General features: G+C 44.1%; 1 non-coding gene across 1 annotated transcript; it reads right to left on the reverse strand.

Annotated features, from left to right (window-relative positions):
- Nucleotides 1-267: 267 nt before the first annotated feature.
- On the reverse strand, nucleotides 268-374 carry LOC115868528. The gene has a single exon (XR_004045650.1). It is a non-coding gene; the product is annotated as a U6 spliceosomal RNA (small nuclear RNA).
- Nucleotides 375-7,441: the final 7,067 nt, after the last annotated feature.

The following is a 7,441-nucleotide window of genomic DNA, read 5'->3' on the forward strand; positions in this document are numbered from 1 at the left end:
AGTAGTCAAATGCTTTAATTAAAACACTTTGGTGGATGTCTAACTGAGGAAAAAACAAACAAACACTCAAGCCCTAAGCATATGCTTCCAAAGCGCCTGACAGCCCTATGCAGGTTACCTTGAAAACCTGCCCTTTTTGGACTGTTAACGAGAGCAGTCACCAGCCCCAAAGGAGACGTTAGTCTTCTCCTTCACCAGCTAACCTGCTTCATTGAAGCAACGTTTCTTCCTTTCACCCTTCATCTAGTCGCTCTATTTTTTTTTTTTTTTAATATGGAACGCTTCACGAATGTGCGTGTCATCCTTGCGCAGGGGCCATGCTAATCTTCTCTGTATCATTCCAATTTTAGTATATGTGCTGCCGAAGCGAGCACAGTCGCTCTATTTTTAATCAGGGAGACCCACTCGCCACGTGTCGGGGATAAGGTACTCCACACTTGCTTATCTAGCAGGGCCCACCCTCTGTGTTGTTTTGGACTTTGTGCGGGGAGGGGTGTCTTCCTGTTTTGACACTAGAACATCCATCCACAGCCTGTTGAGGGGCTCCCTGGGAGTCACAGTGAAGGGCAGCTACTCACTCAAATAGATGCTGCAGGCTGGGGCGTGGCCAGTGCTTCACGAGAGACTAGGGCGAGCCAAGAGCCGGGGGCCGGGAAGAGGCCCCGCCCTTCTGTGGGATCTGCTGGGAAAGGCCCTGGGGCAGCACAGGAAGTCATTCCTATGGCAAGGAGGTAGACGGGGAAGGGCCGGAAGTGTTTCTGGACAGGACAAGACCGTCAAGATGGAGGAGGGAAGGGTGTCCAAAAGAGGTGATTTGTACACAGTGTCCAGGAACATCAAGCCATTCTCCCAGGGTACAGAGGACGGTGTGTAAAAAGAAGAATGAGCAGTATGCTTGGGACGACCCCCTCCCTGGAATCACATGCGGCTGAGTCTGGGGAGACGGATTCAGCCACCACCCTCAGGAGAGCTGAGCAGGAACTACATGAGTTTGGATAAAAAAATAATAATAATTTACTGTTCGTTGTCAAATAAACCGAAATGTGGCATGACTGTTTTGGAAGCACTAGGTTTCTGTTTAAGGTGATAGACAATTTGTCAACGGATATTGGTGATGATTACATGGCATGATTGTATAATTGGTGTCACTGGATTGGACGCTTGAAAAATGTTGACTTTCACATGTTGTGTTAACTCTATTTTTTACAACAATAAGAAAGAGAGAAGCCATGAAAAAAACCAATCCCATAATAGAAAATGTATGTTAGGTCTTTTACAGATCGATTCCTATTTCTCTTTCTCTTGCCTCCTGGAAATTATTTGAATATCGTAAATGTTGTCACCTTGAAAAGAATATTTGGAGACATAGCTATTATAGCGCTTTATTATAACACCAGTAAGACTTGATAATGAGCATCTTTAGATTGACTTATTGTATGATTTTTCAACCACATCTAAATAGAAAACAAAGAAATAAACAAGTCAATAAGCCAGACCTGATTTGAGATACAGTGAGGCAAGAAAGCAAGCAGATGGAAAGCCCCCAAGTTTTAGTATTGATTACATTTCAGCAGCCCTGGTGGTGCTGTCAGGTAAGTGATGGACTGCTAGCCTCAAGGTTGGCAATTCAAACCCATCAGCCTCTCCTCAGGAGAAAGATGAGGCCGTCTGCTCTCATAGAGATTTGCAACTTCAAAAACTCTACTTAGGGGCCTTGTGAGTCAAAACTGACTCGATGGCTTTGCGTATGGCCATTAAACTTTCAGGGAGAAGCAATGAGGAACAGAACTTAAAATCTTCAAAAGCCCAGGCATACTGGGCCAGTGGATATTAGAGGACCCCTTGAGACAACCACCCCGAGATCCCCATATGCCTATTCCATAAGGCTATCATCCGTGAATATAACATTCCATTTTAAGAAATCTGTATGAGATCAAAAGGCAAACAAAGCCCAGATGAGAAGACAAGGGGCCAGGAAAGGTAGAGTACTAGAAATGGAACATCAAGAACACAATAAAGACTGCGGATACACTGTGGGAAAGGTGATTATGTCACTGAGCAATTTGCATAGACATTACTGAGGGGGAACCAAATTGACCATGCAAACTTTCACAGAAAACACCATAAAATACTGTTTTAAAATGACTGACTTTCGAGTTAGATACCAGCTAGAGAACCACAACAGACCCCTGTCCAGAGCCCAAAGCAGGGAGTATCTGCTGGGCCCCGGGCATGAGAAGGAAGCCATGAGGCAGCCCACTGTGCCATGCAAACAATGAAGGACCATGTCTCCATGCCTGGAATTGCTAATGGAGCCAGCAGAAGCCTGGAGAGAGGAGGAAGTGTTTGGTAAATTAGTGGACAGATGGCGCGCTGGTTGTAAGAGGGTTCTTAGCAAACCTGGCGGTGGTGCCTGCTCCGTGTAATTAGATCCCAGTGAAATGCATCCGGAGTCGGGCTGGCACTGCTTTGAGGACTGTGTCTTTATCAATATTTAATGCGCATGATGGAAAAGGGAACTTCAAAGCAGAAAGGGGTCATTTCATCCTGCAGGAAGCACATCAGCAGTTTAAGGTTACCTAACCAACCACCATCGCATCTAATCAGACTTCCTGGAGTATTTTCCTTCATTCTACACCTTCTCACAAGATCACATCTTTGTTTTGATCGAGATCACTAGCTTCTAAAATTATTCTTGGGACCTAAACTAAGAGATTCTAATTCAGTAGATTCAGGAGGTCCAGCTGCTGGTCAACTGGGACCCAACACAGACACACAGCTGTCCGGACACCTGTTACAGACAGTTCTCTCTGAGGGTTTGTGGCCCTGTTCTTCCTAAAGGAATCCTTTAGGGTTTTTAAGTAAGACTTAAAAAAAAAATTTATTTTAAAGACACGAAAATATGACTCATAAGCCAACCAAACCAACCTATTGCCATCGAATTGCTTCTGACACGTAGTGACCTTACAGGATGCATCAGAACTATCCCACTGCTTTCCCTGTTTTTCTTCAAGTTTCTACTTCTTTTTCTTTTTTAATTGTTTTATTAGGGGCTCATACGACTCTTATCACAATCCATACACACATCAATTGTGTAAAGCGCATTTGTACATTCATTGCCCTCATCATTCTCAAAATATTTGCTCTCCACTTAAGCCCCCGGGATCAGGTCCTCATTTTTCCCCTCCCTCCCCGCTGTCCCCTCCCTCATGAACCCTTGATAGTTTATAAATTGGTATTTTGTCATATCTTGCCCCGTACGACGTCTCCCTTCACCCACTTTTCTATTGTCCGTCCCCCAGGGAGGAGGTCACGTATAGTTCCTTGTATTCGGTTCCCTCTTTCCTACCCACTCTCCCTCTACCCTCCCTGTATCGCCACTCACACCACTGGTCCTGAAGGGCTCATCCGTCCCGGATTCCCTGTGTTTCCAGTTCCTGTCTGTACCAGTGTACATCCTCTGGTCTAGCCAGACTTGGGCTTTCCTAGATTGTAGCTCTTTGTGGAAGCTGACTGCAACTCTTTTCCCATGGAGCAGGTGGTGGATTTGAACTGCCTAATCACTGATCCACCAAGACAACTTACAACTCATGTGCTGGTCTTGTTAGCTGCGTGAAGTCGTCTCCAAATCACAGACACACCACGCACAATGGGACAAAACACTACCGGGTCCTGCACCAGCGTCATAACTATTCTTATTTGGATCCTATCGCGGCAGTCACTATATCAATCTGTTTTGTCAGGGCCTCGCCCTACTTTGCTGCCCCTCTACTTCCTCTTGTTTGCTGCCCCTCTACTTTTCCAGAGAGAATCTCTCCTGACAACATGTCCAAAGTATGGGAGACAGTCTCACCATCTTTGCTTTTAAGGAACATTCTGGCTATCCTTTTTTTAATATATTTTTTGTATTAATAAATCATTTTATTGGGGGCTCATACAGCTCTAATCACAATCCATACATCAATTGTATCAAATACCTTTGTACATATGTTGCCATCATCACTTTCAAAACATTTTCTTTCTGCTTGAGCCCTTGGGATCAGCTCCTCTTTTATCCCTCCCTCCCCGACCTCCCCACCCTCGTGGACCCCTGATAAATTATAAATTATTATTACTTTCAAACCTTACACTGTCCGCTGTCTCCCTTTGCCCACGTTTCTGTTGTTCGTCCCCCTGTGGGGGGGGTGTGGGTGGGTATGTCAATCATTATAGTCCGTTCCCCATTTATCCTCCTTCTCCTCCCACCTTCCCCATACCCATGATATCACTACTCCCGTTACTTTCCTGGGTTTATCAGTCCTGGACTCCAAGTGTCAAGAGCTCTTATCTGTACCAGTGTACATGCTCCAGTCTAGCTGGATTTGTAAGGTAGAACTGGGGTCATGAGAACTAGAGAAATGTGTGTTCCGTCAGTGCTATGCTGCACCCTGGTTGTCTCATTCTTTCCTTGTGATGCTTCTATGAGGGAATGTCCAATTGTCTACAGATGGGCTTTGGATCTCCACTCCTACCCCATTGGTATATTTGCATCAGTACATTTGTTAGTTTGGGGTCTTCTGATGCTGGATCCCATCAACACCTTGTGATCACACAGGCTGGTGTGCTTCTTCCCGGTGGGCTTTGTTGCTTCCCTGCTAGATGGCTGCCTGCTTAACTTCAAGCCTTTAAGCATTCAAGCTGTACCTTGTGTGGGAATAGTGATAAACTAGGCATGATGGCCAGGGTTGCCTGATCTCATTCGTTGTGCAGTGAAGGATATTAGGTACATGGTCCTGGGGTCATTGTTCGTGGAGTTGATTGATGAGGACTCCTCTTTTCTCTCAGGAAGCTAATGCTCTGCAAAGGCACCTCAGCTTGGGAGCACAGTTTTATTTCCACAAAGTAACTTAACGGTGAAGATTGCTGGGGTAGCCAAGAGGAAGAACACTTTTAACAGACTAACAGCTTTGCCTTAACAAGAGGTGTCTAAGATTTGAAAGCTTTGAGAGTGTTACAGTTAATATCACAGAGTGTACAGTGTAGTTCAGGAATTACAGTTCTTTTCATTAAAATCATACATCCCAGTGATTTAAAAATACGATGGGCCCTGACCCAAGCCATGGCATGTTCAATTGCTCCATAGGCGTGTGAAACTTGAACACTGGCTAAAGAAGACAGAAGAAGAATCCATGCATTTGAATTGTGGTGCCATCGAAGAAGACTGAAGGTACCGTGGACCGTCGAAAGAACACCCAAACCTGTCCTGGAGAAAGTTCGGCCAATGCCTGCAATCATGACGATGAAATAAATCAATGTGCTTAGTCTCTCAAAAAGAAAGGAAGAAAGCTATTTAACTTTTAACGAATTAACTTTTGGAGAAATTTCAGGACTTTAATCCTTTAGAGGATGGAGAGACTGATAATCATACCCATATCTGAAACATTAAAATCAAGTGCCATCCCAAATTTTACTTGGAACATTTTTGATAAGCTGTCTTGTAGTCATCGTGGACCTGAAACAGTATCACGGAGACCAATGGGTTGAGCATACCTCCAGCTGAAGTGTGGACTGATAAATGTGCTCCTACAGCTATGAAGAGGCTCACGGGGAAATTAAGCGGTTCCACAGTGAGAACGCTGTTTTCTATATCACCCAAATGAAAGCTGTACCAGGAGACAATTATCTAAAACTCCTTTATTCCAAAGTTGAGGCAAATAAAAAGAATTAATCCTAATATAAGCTCTATGTTGCATGGGTTTTCTTAGACAAATCACATTTCTCATGCTTTCATTTAGAAATGAGTGCATTTTTAAAGGTAACTAAGTTTTCTTAGGAAACTGGTGGTTCATTGGTAGAATTCTCAACTTCCATCAGAGCAGGTTTGATTCCTGGGCAGTGCGCTCAAGTGCAGCCAACATCCATTTGTCGGGCAAAGTTTTATGTGTTGTGACTGGGCTGAATGGGTCCCAGTGGGTCTTCCAGAAGAAAGTGGTCTCAAATGAAAGGTCTGGTGACCGATTTCTGAAATTTCAGCCCATGAAAAAAACCCTAAGAATCACAGCGGCTGATCTAATGATACAAGAGGTCATCCATCAGTAGAGTGCCCACTCAAAAAAAGCCAATAATAATACTTTTCTCATTAGATCTAATTCGTATATAAGCAAATATAGAGGCTAGGATCAAAATTCAGACATGCTTATAAAGGTGGTCAATCCTTGGGGTTGTCAATGATCCCGGAGGTTAACGTCACTAGTTGTAAAACTGTGAGCACAGCTTTGCTGGAGTAAGTGCCTGGCCTTCTGAAGGAAGGAGGGGCCGATGTTGAAAAGCAACACGGATGCTAACATACTGGTACTTGGTTTTTGTTGTGTTCTCACTTTTATTGTGAATTGGGTGAAGGTTTACAGAGCAGATCATCAGTTCAACATTCAACAATTCATACATTTCCCCCCAGCTCATCTACTGCAATCCCCGTGATGTAACACGACTTACATTTTTCTGTCCTTTGGAACTTTGTCCTTAGGTAAATGCTGCCCCTTTGATCTTAATGGTGAATGAGTCTAAGGTGTGTGTATCTCCCATGTGTTCTTGCTCCCCTGACAGACCTGTCCATTGGTTGGCTGAAAATTGAGCCACGGCATGTTTGGCTTTTTAAAAATCCTTAGGGTTCATAACTACTCAGAAACAAGTTTTCCATATCAAATCTTTCTTTGTTCTGCCTAATCATATATTTTCACATACATATTTGTGATAAAGTGAGAAAGGGCACTGACTTAAGTGTGCTTCTTATGTTCTATAATTACTTAATATTCCCAAAATAAATACAGACACTTGGGAGAGGAAAAAAAAAGAAATTTAAGGTGCACACACATAAAACATATCGTTCCACTGCACGCTGTCCCTCTAGACCAGGGGTTCTCAACCTTCCTAATGCTGCGACCCTTTAATACAGGTCCTCGTGTGGTGGTGACCCCCCAACCATAAAATTATTTTCATTGCTACTTCATAACTGTAATTTTGCTACTGTTATGAATGGGATGACCCCAAAGGGGTCACGACCCACAGGTTGAGAACCACTGCTCTAGGCAGAGCACTGCTGCTCCCAGCAAGGAGCCTCCTACCTGGAGATGATGCGCAGCTGGTTGCTCATCGTTTGGATCTGCTCAACCACACACAGAAGCTCCCGGGAGCATCTTGGATCTACGCAGTTCTTAGCAACGATGTGAATAAATCTGGCAAAGTTTTGCCCAGAAGTTGCAATCTTTCTAGCCGAGGTAATGAGCTGATCTTTGGTCTCCATCAAATGAAAGAGAGCGTCAAAAAGCAGGATGATCATAAGCCTACTGCTACTCACTTGATTACCACCAATTACAACTCATAGCAAGCCCACAGGGAACCCCCTGAGGGTTCCCAAGACTAAATCTTTACAGGGCAGTGGTGGCATTCACACAGTTTAACTGTT

This window comes from Echinops telfairi, unplaced genomic scaffold (assembly GCF_000313985.2).
Source record: "Echinops telfairi isolate 266 unplaced genomic scaffold, ASM31398v2 ScPeMD7_11;HRSCAF=52, whole genome shotgun sequence".
Classification (NCBI taxonomy): domain Eukaryota; kingdom Metazoa; phylum Chordata; class Mammalia; order Afrosoricida; family Tenrecidae; genus Echinops; species Echinops telfairi.